The sequence below is a fragment of the Sinocyclocheilus rhinocerous genome, unplaced genomic scaffold, assembly GCF_001515625.1.
Source record: "Sinocyclocheilus rhinocerous isolate Xijiao unplaced genomic scaffold, SAMN03320098_v1.1 scaffold1033, whole genome shotgun sequence".
Classification (NCBI taxonomy): domain Eukaryota; kingdom Metazoa; phylum Chordata; class Actinopteri; order Cypriniformes; family Cyprinidae; genus Sinocyclocheilus; species Sinocyclocheilus rhinocerous.
In genome coordinates, this window is record NW_015625039.1 from 31972 (window position 1) to 44886 (window position 12915).

General features: G+C 36.0%; 1 long non-coding RNA gene across 1 annotated transcript in view; it reads right to left on the minus strand.

Moving 5' to 3' along the window:
* Positions 1-721: 721 nt before the first annotated feature.
* The window catches only part of LOC107749385 (uncharacterized), a 62661-nt gene continuing 50467 nt past the window's right edge, over positions 722-12915 (minus strand). Inside the window, exon 3 of the long non-coding RNA XR_001641024.1 lies at positions 722-900. This is a non-coding gene — a long non-coding RNA (uncharacterized LOC107749385). The remainder of the gene's footprint in view (positions 901-12915) is intronic.

Here is a 12915-nt window from a genome sequence, read left to right on the forward strand (position 1 = left end):
ACTTTCCAGTAACCTAAAACACACTTTTCCTTACACATGCATGTACGTTTTACCCTAAAATCTTGGCATTCGTAAGAAAAATAAACTCCATGGACACATTTTGCAACAACTACCCATGCTTATATTAAATATACCCTGAAATAGACTCTGAAAGTCATTTTTACATTTTTATATAAGCTCATGAAAACAAAAAATGTCTCATTTTCATGAAATGTCCACAATACATGAAGTTGACATCCCTTCAGTGTAACAAACTCCCTAAAACTATGACCTAAAACAGCATTTTTCTGATTCTTTTCTGATTACCATTCATGATAATTAACCATATCGACGTTATTATTATTATTTTAAGTTTATTTGTCAATGCAGCAGCATTTAACACGTGATTATAAACTTTCCAAAAACCTAAAATACACACACGCATGTACATTTCAACCTAAAATCTTGGTGTTGATTGAAAACAAACTCCACGGTCAAGTTGTGCGTCAACTACCCATGCATATTTTAAACGGAATGTATTTTATAGTTCTCCCCGGTGCATATTTGGCAAATGCAGCGCTGCATTTCTGACGCCCGTCCGAGAAATATTCTAAACATGAAATATGACGTACAGCAACGGGGGGTCAGACACAAACAGACACCAGTTAAACGCTGCCATCAGAACCGAACATGCGCAAAACAGCAGATGGAGATTGCAGTAAAGGCTGATACTCACCCTGAGCGGACGAGCGCAGCCACAGCACACCCAGCAGAAGCAGCAGTGGTATCCAGTGGGTCCCAACCGTCCAAACCTGAAGCTCCATCCCTGAGACTCGAGCCGCCCGCCCGCACGAACAGGGCATGGAAACACACGCACGCACACGCTGTTCCCTCCACAGTTACTCCACACTGACGGCCGGCCTGCGATGGACAGAGAGAAAGAGGGTGTTACTCTCTCCCTGCATTTGGGACGGCCCCTCCGCTCCAGACACTTTTTGGAGAGACAATAAAACCAGCAGTTGATCTCTGCGGTTTAGCCGGGACCCCAGCGGACCCTCCTCACGCCCCACGCTGCTCACACACAGGGGAGGGCCTTCCGCTGAAAGGAGGCCAGGGGCGGGAGGGGCAGCCGTGTGAGCCCCAAAAACAGCCTCCAGCACTCGGTGGGCCGCCTGTGGGCTCAGAGTCACATGACTACAGCGCCTGAACTCCTGCTGCACTGACAAACCAACACCAGTGGTTTAAAAGTCAGTCTGGATTGATTTATTAACTGGCACTAATTTCATGAAAACAAGTGAGTGGAGTTTGCCTGTGCAAAACTGGTTGCCAGGGTGTTGCTAAGCAACAAACAGGGAAACCAGCAACAAATACAAACCAGTTAGGATTAAAACAATCTGTCTTACATTTCCTAAACAAAATGTGAGCGGTGTTTGCCTGCGCAAAATGCACCACATTAATAATAGGGTGTTATGGGTGGTTGCCAGGGTGTTGCTAACCAACAAACAGACAAACCAGTAAGAAAAAAAAAAAAGAGTGAGTGGTTTTCACCTGTGCAAAACTCAACACATTAATAGTAAGGTGCTATGGGTGGTTGCCAGGGTGTTGCCAACCTCTAACGGACAAACCAGCAAAAAATACAAACCAACTATAGTTAAAATTCAGTTAGGACCGTTTTATCTACTCTTTTTCATTTCACAACGAAAATGTGAGTGGTGTTTGCCTGTGCATAACTCATCACATTAATTACTGGGTGTTATGGGTGGTTGCCAGGGTGTTGCTAACGAACAAACAAACCAGCAACAAATACATACAGCATTTTAAAATAAGTTAGGATTGTTTTAACTGGTCTCTGATATTTTAAAAAGTAAATGTGAGTGGTGTTTGCCTGTGCAAAACTCACCAAATTCACGAAAGTGTGTTATGGGTGGTTGCCAGGGTGTTGCTAACCAACAAATGGACTAACTAGTAACAAATTCAAACCAACTATAGTAGAACAAAATCAGTTAGGATTGTTTTAACTATCTTTCTAATTTCATAAAGAAAATGTTAGTGGTGTTTGCATTGAGGGTTGTGGGTGGTTGCTAACCAGCAAACAGACAAACCAGCAGCAAATAAAAAACAACCATTCAGTTAGGATCGTTTTAACTAGTCTCTTTTATTTTGTAAACAAAATATGAAATGTTCGAATATGACAAATAGGGTGGTGTTGTTGCTGAGGTGTTGTGGGTAGTTGCTAGGGCATCTCTATGCAGCTGCCATGGTGTTCTGAGAGGATGATACAATGTTACTATGCGGTTGCTAAGGTGTTCTGAATTACTTTTAGGCGTGTTGCTAGGCATTGCTACACAGCTGCAACAGTGTTTCAAACCTTTATCATGTTGCTATGCAATAGCTAGTATGTTTTCCATACAGTTCTGGGGTTTAGCTGGTTAAATACTAAGCTTTAATATTTAGAGGTTTGTTCACGTCATTATAAGCTCTCATACAAGTGGTGGTTGAGGAGATTCCCCCGCTTTCATGTAAAGCGCTTTGAGTACCCAGAAAAGCGCTATATAAATGTAACAAATTATTATTATTATTAGTGATAAATGGCCTATGCTTAACAGCATTTTAAACTGCAACTGAAAAAAACATCATAGTTTATGAAATAAATCTCCATGTAGTTTGACATCAAAAACATGAAAGCAAATGACACACCATGTATTCTCACTCAAAGTGCTGTAAGAACTAGTTCCTGCCGGGTCGGTTAAGCATTTCCTCCTTTCCCCTGTAGGGTGCCAGCGGCTGATTGACAGCTCATTATGGCTGGGATAAAGAACACAAAGCAGCAGTGAAAACACACAAGAGCATAAAGAGTGCATGACAAAATTATGCTTAACAGCATTTTAAACTGCAACTGAAAAAAACATCATAGTTTATTAAATAAATCTCCATGTAGTTTGACATCAAAAACATGAAAGCAAATGACACACCATGTATTCTCACTCAAAGTGCTGTAAGAACTAGTTCCTGCCGGGTCGGTTAAGCATTTCCTCCTTTCCCCTGTAGGGTGCCAGCGGCTGATTGACAGCTCATTATGGCTGGGATAAAGAACACAAAGCAGCAGTGAAAACACACAAGAGCATAAAGAGTGCATGACAAAAGCCATTCACACATCAGGTGATGGCGGGACTCACCTCGGGCCGCGACACGCCCCCATCACCCTAATCTCACCGACACATACAACTTAAGCCGATTAAGAGTTAGTGCCATTACTGAGATTACATCAAGAGCACTGAGATTCACATGAGAAACGAGCAGAACCTCACATGTTCAGCAGATCAGACCACTGAAGAAAGTGATCAGACGTGCCTGCTGGACCTGAAAACAGGTGAAAAAATCCCACATCTAGAGACCAGAAGATCACAGAGACTCGAGGGTGCAGGACACTTTACATAAAGATGAATATTGGATATATTCTTTGATCAATATTCATACTTTTCTACTCAAACTGTTATTGGTTCCTTAATATTGTGTATTGTGTCTACCGATAAATTGCAAAATCTTGGTCCAAATTTCCTTTTGGAAACATTTCAATTCATCATAACTGACTTAGTTTGTCAACATTATTATTATTAGTAGTAGTATTAATCATAATAATTTAATAATTAATATTATTATTGTTGTTTTTGTTAAATAAAATAATAATAATAAAAATATAAAAACACATAGCGCATAAATAAAACACACATAAATAAAATAAAAACAATAAAATACATAATAATAATAATTGTTGTTGTTGCTGCTGACGACGTTGTTAGTAATAGTATTAGTACTATTAATATTAAAAATAACAATTGTTGTTTATTATTATTATCATTATTTATTACTATCTTTATTATTTGTGCCAAAAAGTTTAAATAAAACAATTAAATTCAACAATAACAATAATGATAAAACACATAATAATAATTTAAAAAATAAATGAATAAATATTAACACACATTGCATGTTTTTTTTGCTGTAATCTATTACTAATGTTTATTAATGTTTATAATTAGTGTTAATAATATTAATGATAAACATTAATATTATTAATGTTTATTATTTTGCCAAACAGTATAAATAAAACAATAATTAAAATAATAATAATAATAAATAAATTTTACACGGAGACAATATTAAAATAATCAGTGTTGGTATCTGTCATAAAATTTCGGTCAATCTCTACTAAGTAAATTAGCACCTTAACATCTGCAAGGCAACATTCTTATTTACTTCAGTAAATGTAAATCTAAATAAAATATAAAATTCCATATGAATATGAATGTATTTTATTAGCATTATTCCCGCACTGTCACTCTCCTCTGACGCATGTACCACAGTAACCTCGATCTGAACTCAAAGATGAGATCTTAAACTCAGCGATCAATCACCACACATTTCCTCCGACGCTCCACACTTTCCTCTTTCTCCGGCCGTGGCGCTGTGAAGGCGGGAGTAAATGAATGTGTGTATGTGTGTGTGTGTGTGTGTATGTGTGTGTGTGTGTGTATGTGTATGTGTATCTGTGTGTGTGTATGTGTATGTGTGTGTATGTGTGTGTGTGTGTGTGCGTGCGTGTGTGTGTGTGCATGTGCATGTGCATGTGCATGTGCATGTGCATGTGCATGTGCATGTGCATGTGCATGTGCATGTGCATGTGCATGTGCATGTGCATGTGCATGTGCATGTGCATGTGCATGTGCATGTGCATGTGCATGTGCATGTGCATGTGCATGTGCATGTGCATGTGCATGTGCATGTGCATGTGTATGTGTGTGTGTGTGAGTGTGTGTGTGTGTGTGTGCATGTGCGTGTGTGTGTGTGTGAATGGATGTTTGTGGATGAGCTAAAAACAAAGAGAAAGTGAGAGCGGGAACAATAGTGTGGGCTGCTGGGAGTTCAGTGGGGCGGCAGTGATGTGACTGTGGCACTGGCGCTGTCAGCGCTTGTTTGGTGTGATTACATGCGATCGGGGCGAGCTCTCGGGAAGCTGTGAGTAGGTCAGGCCTGCTCACACACTGGCCGCGAGCTCCATCAAACGCCCAGCGTGAGGCCCGCTGCTGAGAAATGGGCCGTCTGGGGGAAAGAGGGCTTTTTATGCTTAAGAAATACTAGGAATATAGCACACAAGTCATACGGATTGTTTCTAAGCTGCCTTTACTTTCGTCATGTTTGGTCTGCTTCTACTACATGAAATAAAATAGTATGAAAGTTCTGCTAAATGTCTCCTTTTGTGCTCTACAAAACACAGAGAGTTACACAGATTGGCAATGGCGTGAAGGTAAATCATTATTTTTGGGTGAACTATCCATTTAAGTGGTTTTATTATAGTTGGAACTATAATTAGCCAACAAACCCTTGGGCAAAACACACAAAAGCTGCAGTTAGTGTTCCCTCACGGACATGAGGTTCAGAGTCTGTGTGGATTTACGGCCAGACGACTCTGTCGCTCACACACAGCTGGAAAATCTGTGAGACAACCGCAAAACTCACGACTCAAGGGAGGAACAAAGGACGCGGGCACAAGCGGTCGCGATGGCACGGACTCTTGAATTACAATGTTCAATGTACAATTACATTACAATGTACAATGAGCGATGTTCCGCCTGCCACTGTGAAATTTCAACAGGGGATTTTCTGCCGCGCTTTTTTTCCTCCGCCTTCAGCGGTCGTTGAGAGTTCGGTCACGGAATCTGGGAAAGACATTCCACTTCCTATGAGCCAACAGCTGCACACAGGTGGGAAACCCAATCGGATCGCAGCACCCGACGCCATTAGACCATCGGCATCTCCGGACCATCCTTCAGCTCTCAACACCTCCTGATCTGCACTTACAACAGCGATCTCTCCCTGCCGTCTCAGACACAACATTATAAACATTTGATTATCCTGTATCCTGACATGTTCATCTGTGCATGTTAGAAGTTTAAGCTAATCACTATTTTTAAGGCAAGACACACCAGAAAAATTTAACTAATAGATATCACCATACTTCCCCAGTTGATAACATCAAGAACTACAAATATTTTTGTATTACCACTAAGTTTTTTCCTCCGCCTTCAGCGGTCGTTGAGAGTTCGGTCACGGAATCTGGGAAAGACATTCCACTTCCTATGAGCCAACAGCTGCACACAGGTGGGAAACCCAATCGGATCGCAGCACCCGACGCCATTAGACCATCGGCATCTCCGGACCATCCTTCAGCTCTCAACACCTCCTGATCTGCACTTACAACAGCGATCTCTCCCTGCCGTCTCAGACACAACATTATAAACATTTGATTATCTGTATCCTGACATGTTCATCTGTGCATGTTAGAAGTTTAAGCTAATCACTATTTTTAAGGCAAGACACACCAGAAAAATTTAACTAATAGATATCACCATACTTCCCCAGTTGATAACATCAAGAACTACAAATATTTTTGTATTACCACTAAGTTTTCTCAAAAGTGTAAATATGCAAATGAGGCATTATCTAATTAAACATGCACTAACTTGCACAAGTTTCCAGAAAGTTAATATGAATATTACATCAAGCCAGGTTCAAAATTCTTGTTTGATTATGTTGTTAAATTAGATTTAAAGGTTTTTATAGAGGGTTTTTTTGATATCTCTTTTTATCACTACATAAATCACAAAATACTGTCAAAAGTCAGAAATAAGACATTTTCACCATGTTTTTAGGAATAAAATGTTGTATAAAGCCAGGCGAATAATTTGTGAACAAACCCCTCAATAAAGAGATACATTATGTATTGTAACTTTAATCTACAGATGCACAAAGTTAAAGTGCAATAATAAAATCAGGCAAATGATGTCAACAAGCCTTTAAAGATATGTATAGCAATTTAAATTTACAGACAAAAATAGATAAAGTGCAAAAATAAAATCATGCAAGTGATATATGAACAATCAAAAGTGTAAATATGCAAATGAGGCATTATCTAATTAAACATGCACTAACTTGCACAAGTTTCCAGAAAGTTAATATGAATATTACATCAAGCCAGGTTCAAAATTCTTGTTTGATTATGTTGTTAAATTAGATTTAAAGGTTTTTATAGAGGGGTTTTTTGATATCTCTTTTTATCACTGCATAAATCACAAAATACTGTCAAAAGTCAGAAATAAGAAATTTTCACCATGTTTTTAGGAATAAAATATTGTATAAAGCCAGGCGAATAATTTGTGAACAAACCCCTCAATAAAGAGATACATTATGTATTGTAACTTTAATCTACAGATGCACAAAGTTAAAGTGCAATAATAAAATCAGGCAAATGATGTCAACAAGCCTTTAAAGATATGTATAGCAATTGAAATTTACAGACATAAATAGATAAAGTGCAAAAATAAAATCATGCAAGTGATATATGAACAAACCCCTCTATAAAAACCTTCTTTATATATAAAGGAATAAAACTGTAAATGTTGGTGTATGTAAGTGTTACTGAAGTGGAGAAAAAACTTATTTTGGGAAAACGGCCTTTAGGGATATGTATTGTACCCTAAATCAACAGACGCAAAAAGTTAGTGCAATAATAAAATCAGGTGAATGAAATATGAACAAACCCCTCATTAAAAACCTCCAGAACATAGAAAAACTGTCAATTTTGGTGTATGTAACTGCTGCTGAAGTGGAAAAACAAACTCATTTTGAGAAAACAGCCTTCAAAGATATGTATTGTAATTGTAACCTACAGACAAGTGCAAAAATAAAATCATGCAAATGATATATAAACAAATCCCTCTATAAAAACCTCCAGAATATAGAAAGGAATAAAACTGTAAATTTTGGTGCATGTAAGTGCTGTTGAAGGGGAGAAAAAACTCTTTAACACTAGCACTACCAAGGCAGTCATTTTGACCGTTTTTAAATTTTAAAATGTAATAACTTTGTTGAAATAAAACCCATATAACTATAATACCCTGACTTTTCCTAAATGTGTGTATATTTTATTATAACATTGTTATTTTATTAAAATTATAAAACACAAAAGAGTTCTGAGCATTTCTACCTTGAATGGCCAAAGCGGTCAAATTGACCGTTCGCATTACAGACGGCGTATCATTTCTGCTTTTGCGACTTTTTCCCGCGTTTGAAGATGCACGTCACTGTTGCCTAGCAACTTTTGTTCTAGTTGTTTTTATATTCTATTGCTAAGATAAAATTCCTATTCGTAAAAAAGCCGGGTGGACACTTCCAATACAACAACTGCTGTCATTCAATCTGCCACGGTTCCAGGTAGGCTATAGGGCATTTCGCACCGCGGGAACCTTTTCATAGTACCAGAACTAATTGTGGAACTACCCACTTTTTGGCGTTTTCGCACCGCCGGAACTGGGTGCGATTTTAGTATCCGTTGTTGAACGCCGCGCACAAATGACGTCGCTGTCGACCGGCTTTACGTCACTTCCTACTTCACTTCCACTGTCAGTGCAAATTAAACCCTTTAAATGGTACTGGGAAATAGTTCGCGCAAAATCGTCCTAGTACTTTAGTACTGTACATTTAGTTCTGGAACTAAAGTGGTGCGAAAGGCCCTTATGTTAGGCTGGAAGACTATAGCCTGGCTGTTATCAATAATAGCCTACTTCAATGTTATGACAAAATAGCCATAATAATAATAATAATGGCTATTAGCCTATTATTTTTATGCTAGTGTAATGCTATAGCTAACGCATATAGGCTAATTTTAGCCCCGACAAGACTGATATTGTGAAATAAAACAAACTAATTAGGCTTTTTTTTGCGACAGTGACAATGTTTATTATTATCTATACTATCATAACAGATCCATTTATTCACGCATCACGATCCCAGTGGTGGTTGCATAGAATTGTTTCCAATTCATCTGATCCAAACATTTCCAATAACTCCAGAGCGTTGTAAAGTACAAAAGTTAAAAATTTATTGAAAAAAGATGTATAATTATTTCCAAAATTCACAACATGTTTTATCTACATAAATATTCCGCTTCAGTTCATATTTGTTGGCATTTAGTCTTTCAAATACAACATTTTCACTGCGGTGAAAAACTTTTGCTCTCCCGCTTGCCGGACACAAAGCGAGACGCGCACATTCGGGAGCGGTCTACGTAGCTCTTACACAATTAAATATTACAAAAAATATCGTATTTTTTAGGTTGATGACGTCATAAAATATGACAACAGACATTCAAAGCTTCATTGTAAAACCTCAAAAGAAGCTTCGAATGTAAATATGATATGACCAAAATGGCATTCAGTTCAGTCTAGTATAAACGGTTTGGCCATTCTAGTAGTTATAGAATTCCGGTAGTTCTAGTGTTAAAGATATATGTTGTAATTTAAATCTACAGATGCAAATAGATAAAGTGCAATAAAATAAACACTCAAAAGCGTATTTTGGATGTTTTCTTTCCACTAGTCTGAAACATTGTGTTATGAAAAGCTCTCAAAACTGACCAGTGCATGAAACACAATGTTTCTGCCTGCAGTGTCTTACCTCAAAACCAAACTCCAAAGCATTTCAGCTTACCTCACTAAAAATAAACCCTGAACGTCTAATTGTTCTGAGTTTCCTCAGGTCTCATGGTGTCTTGCTTTCAAGCTCCCAGCATCCCAACCGTGAGCCATTGGTGAGCGAGAGACAGACGATCCTCATGAATATGTAAAGCCGGCACAATGGGCCGCCACGGAGCACGAAACCTTCACAGAGGCTTTGAAGTCACCGGGAATGCTGGGTAAGGCAAAACAACTTCTCAAGAGGACTAAGAAACCGTCACAGCAAGAATCATGCGGGGGACGCTGGGTAAAGAGGAATAATCAGTCCTTTCACTCCGGAGAAAGATAGAAAGTTTTTAGAGCGGCTAAATAAAGCGCTGATGCCAATGTGCCGCAGCGAGGGGTTCAACAAGAACCATAAACTGTTTAGAGAAGGTTTAGAAAAGAAAAAAAACAATGTGGGAATTGATTGATTACCGCAACGGCAGGCGAAGCAAGCTTCTTTAAACATCTAACATCTTCATGCATCATAACAGTACAAGATTTAGTGTCTAACAGAGAAGTACAGCAGCTAAAGGAACCTGTAAATTACAATATCTGAGTATTAAACTGTTTAAACTCATGTTTGAACACGGGGTTTAATTACAGATTCCTAAACTCACTCTGGCTTCGGTGTATGCAAGGCAGCAGTGGAAATTTAGAAGTTTTTAGTCTTTGCTTCATGTTGAAATCAGATGTTTTATCGTGCATGAGAAACATCAAACATGACACCATTGTTACACCAGTTTTAAATAGTTAATAGTTGCACAGAAGACATGACCAATCATGTGTCAGTATGCAAATATCACAGTGATGTCACTGTTGGTTAGATTTTGAAAAGTTATCTAAGGAGAGTTTTTCTAACTTTAAATATCACACACACACACATTGCAGAACGAATGAGCGTTTATAGAGCTGGATAACTGATGACAGAGCGCTGATGCACACGCTGAGCTGTTAACGCAGCGTATCAAGCACAGCTATTCATTTGCATGCAATTGATTAATTTGTGCAATAATTCAGTGGCACAGAGTCAATTATTACGCTTATATCACACTTATCACTACAGTTTTTCAGTTTTTTGTTAATCTGCAAACAGCAAATGCATTATTCACAGTCATTCTATCAGACTAGTCTTATATTAGCATGCATTATGGAAGTGTTGGGATGAAACATTTGAAACTTTAATGCATTTTCTGTTATTTTAGTATCATTTAGAAACTATTATAATTAGTTTATAATTTTTGTATTTGTACATTTTACTATAATTTTATTATATTTATTAAAATGTATAATTGTATATATTTTATTATAATTTTATTATTCATTCATACTATAATTAAAGTAAATATATATTACATTAGTTTTAATTTTAGTATTTTCTGTTTAAAACAATTATATTTACCATAATTTATAATTATATACATTATGTATTTATTATAATTTTATGTATTATTCATTTTATTTAGTATAATTAAAGTTTTAGTAATTTTGTTGTGCGTTTTCACCATTGTTATTATTTTTAAATATTCGTTTTTATTTTATTATTTTATTTTTATATTTTACTATTATTTTACTTATTATAATTTAAAATATATACATTTTATATAATGTATATATTATAATTGTATTTATTATTTATTTTATTTACTATCATTTTAAAAAAAATATGTCTTTATATATTTTTTTATTTACTAATTCCAGTTTTAGTTTTAGTTATTTTAATACATCGATAATTTTTTTTTAAAGTATTGTAAATGTTTTTGTTTTTTTCGTGGTTTTAGCTTTAGTTAAGTATAACAGCCTTGCTGCAGACGTCTGTTGTATGTGGATTACAGTGAATGTGATAGTTTAGTTTGTTCTGTGGTCATCTCCAGCAGATCACAGATGTTGTGCATGGATCTTAATGTTTACTGAACCCACAGCATTTTTTTTCCATTATTAATGTGCGAAACCACGCGGCCGACCTGCCAAACTCACAGGAGCATTTAATGAAGGGATTGTTGCTAAGTGTCTGTGCACAATGGAACCCAAAGGCTCTAATTAAGACAGTCCAACAAAGCCGAACCGACACCAGGGGTCACGACCCCGACCCATAAACCCTCGCTGACCCCCACACCTGCCTGATTACATTAGACTCCATGAGTCTGCGCTTCAGAAAAGCAGGGGCCCATCAAACAGAGCTTCTACATTACTCAAACTGTCTTCTGTTCTATTCTATTCTATTCTATTCTAGGTTACTGAAATAAAATAAAAAATTCAGCTATATTTCAGCAATATTTCAGCTAGTTGCCAAGGCAACATTTGTCATTTTCATTTAGTTAATTAAAAAAAAAAAAAAAACTGAAACTGAAATAAAAAAATAATAAAAACTAATAAAAGGCAAAAACATATAGCAACATTACTAAAGCTAACTAAAATTTAAGAGAAAAAGAGAAAATATATAAATAAAAACTAATTCAAAATATTAAAAACTATAACAGCATCTCAGTGATTCCAAAATAACACTTATTCTATTCTATTCTAATGTATTCTATTCTATTCTTCAGGGTTACTATTTAATTAAAACTAAAACCATAAAAAGCACTTTTGTTACTTTAAATAAATTTTAACTGAAATAAAATAAAATATAAAAATATTTATTAAAATCTAAAAATCTAAAATATAAAAATGTTTAATAAAATACAGCAAATTAATAAAATACAGAAAATAAAGTTTTTTTATTAAATAAAAAATAAACCTATTTTATTTCAGCTAGGTGCAAAGGCAATATTTCTCATTTTCATTCACACAGATTTAAAAAAAAAAATGAAAAAAATGCAAAAACACAGCAAAATTACAATACTAAAAGGAAAATGAAAATATAAAAATAAAAACATTCAAAATATTAATATAAAAAAAAAACTACAATCGTATCTCAATTATACTTAAAATTGATACTATTTTATTATTTTTTATTCTATTCTACTTGACTTTTCTATTTCATATGATATTCATATGATTCCTTTCTATTAGGTTCTGATTCTGTTAGTTTTCTTATTTGTAGTAACTTGGATATGAACTCAGATTAATTTGTTCATATATCAAACTGTATTTTAGACGCATAACATTTTACACAAATACAAGAGCGAGTCATTTTAAAAGAATCAAAATTCATTTACATAAAGAAGTTTTAAAGGTACAGTAGCAAAAACAGGCCGTTTACTTCTCAGGGTCGGAGAGAAGTTGGTAAACTATTAAAAAAAAAAACACTTGACTGTAGTGCTGTGTTCAAAATATCGATACGACGATGTATCGTCACAGAGATTTGACGATACGAGTATCGATACAGCTGGCCCTGTATCGATATTGTGGCACGACTGCAGCAGTGGACCGCGCTTAATTT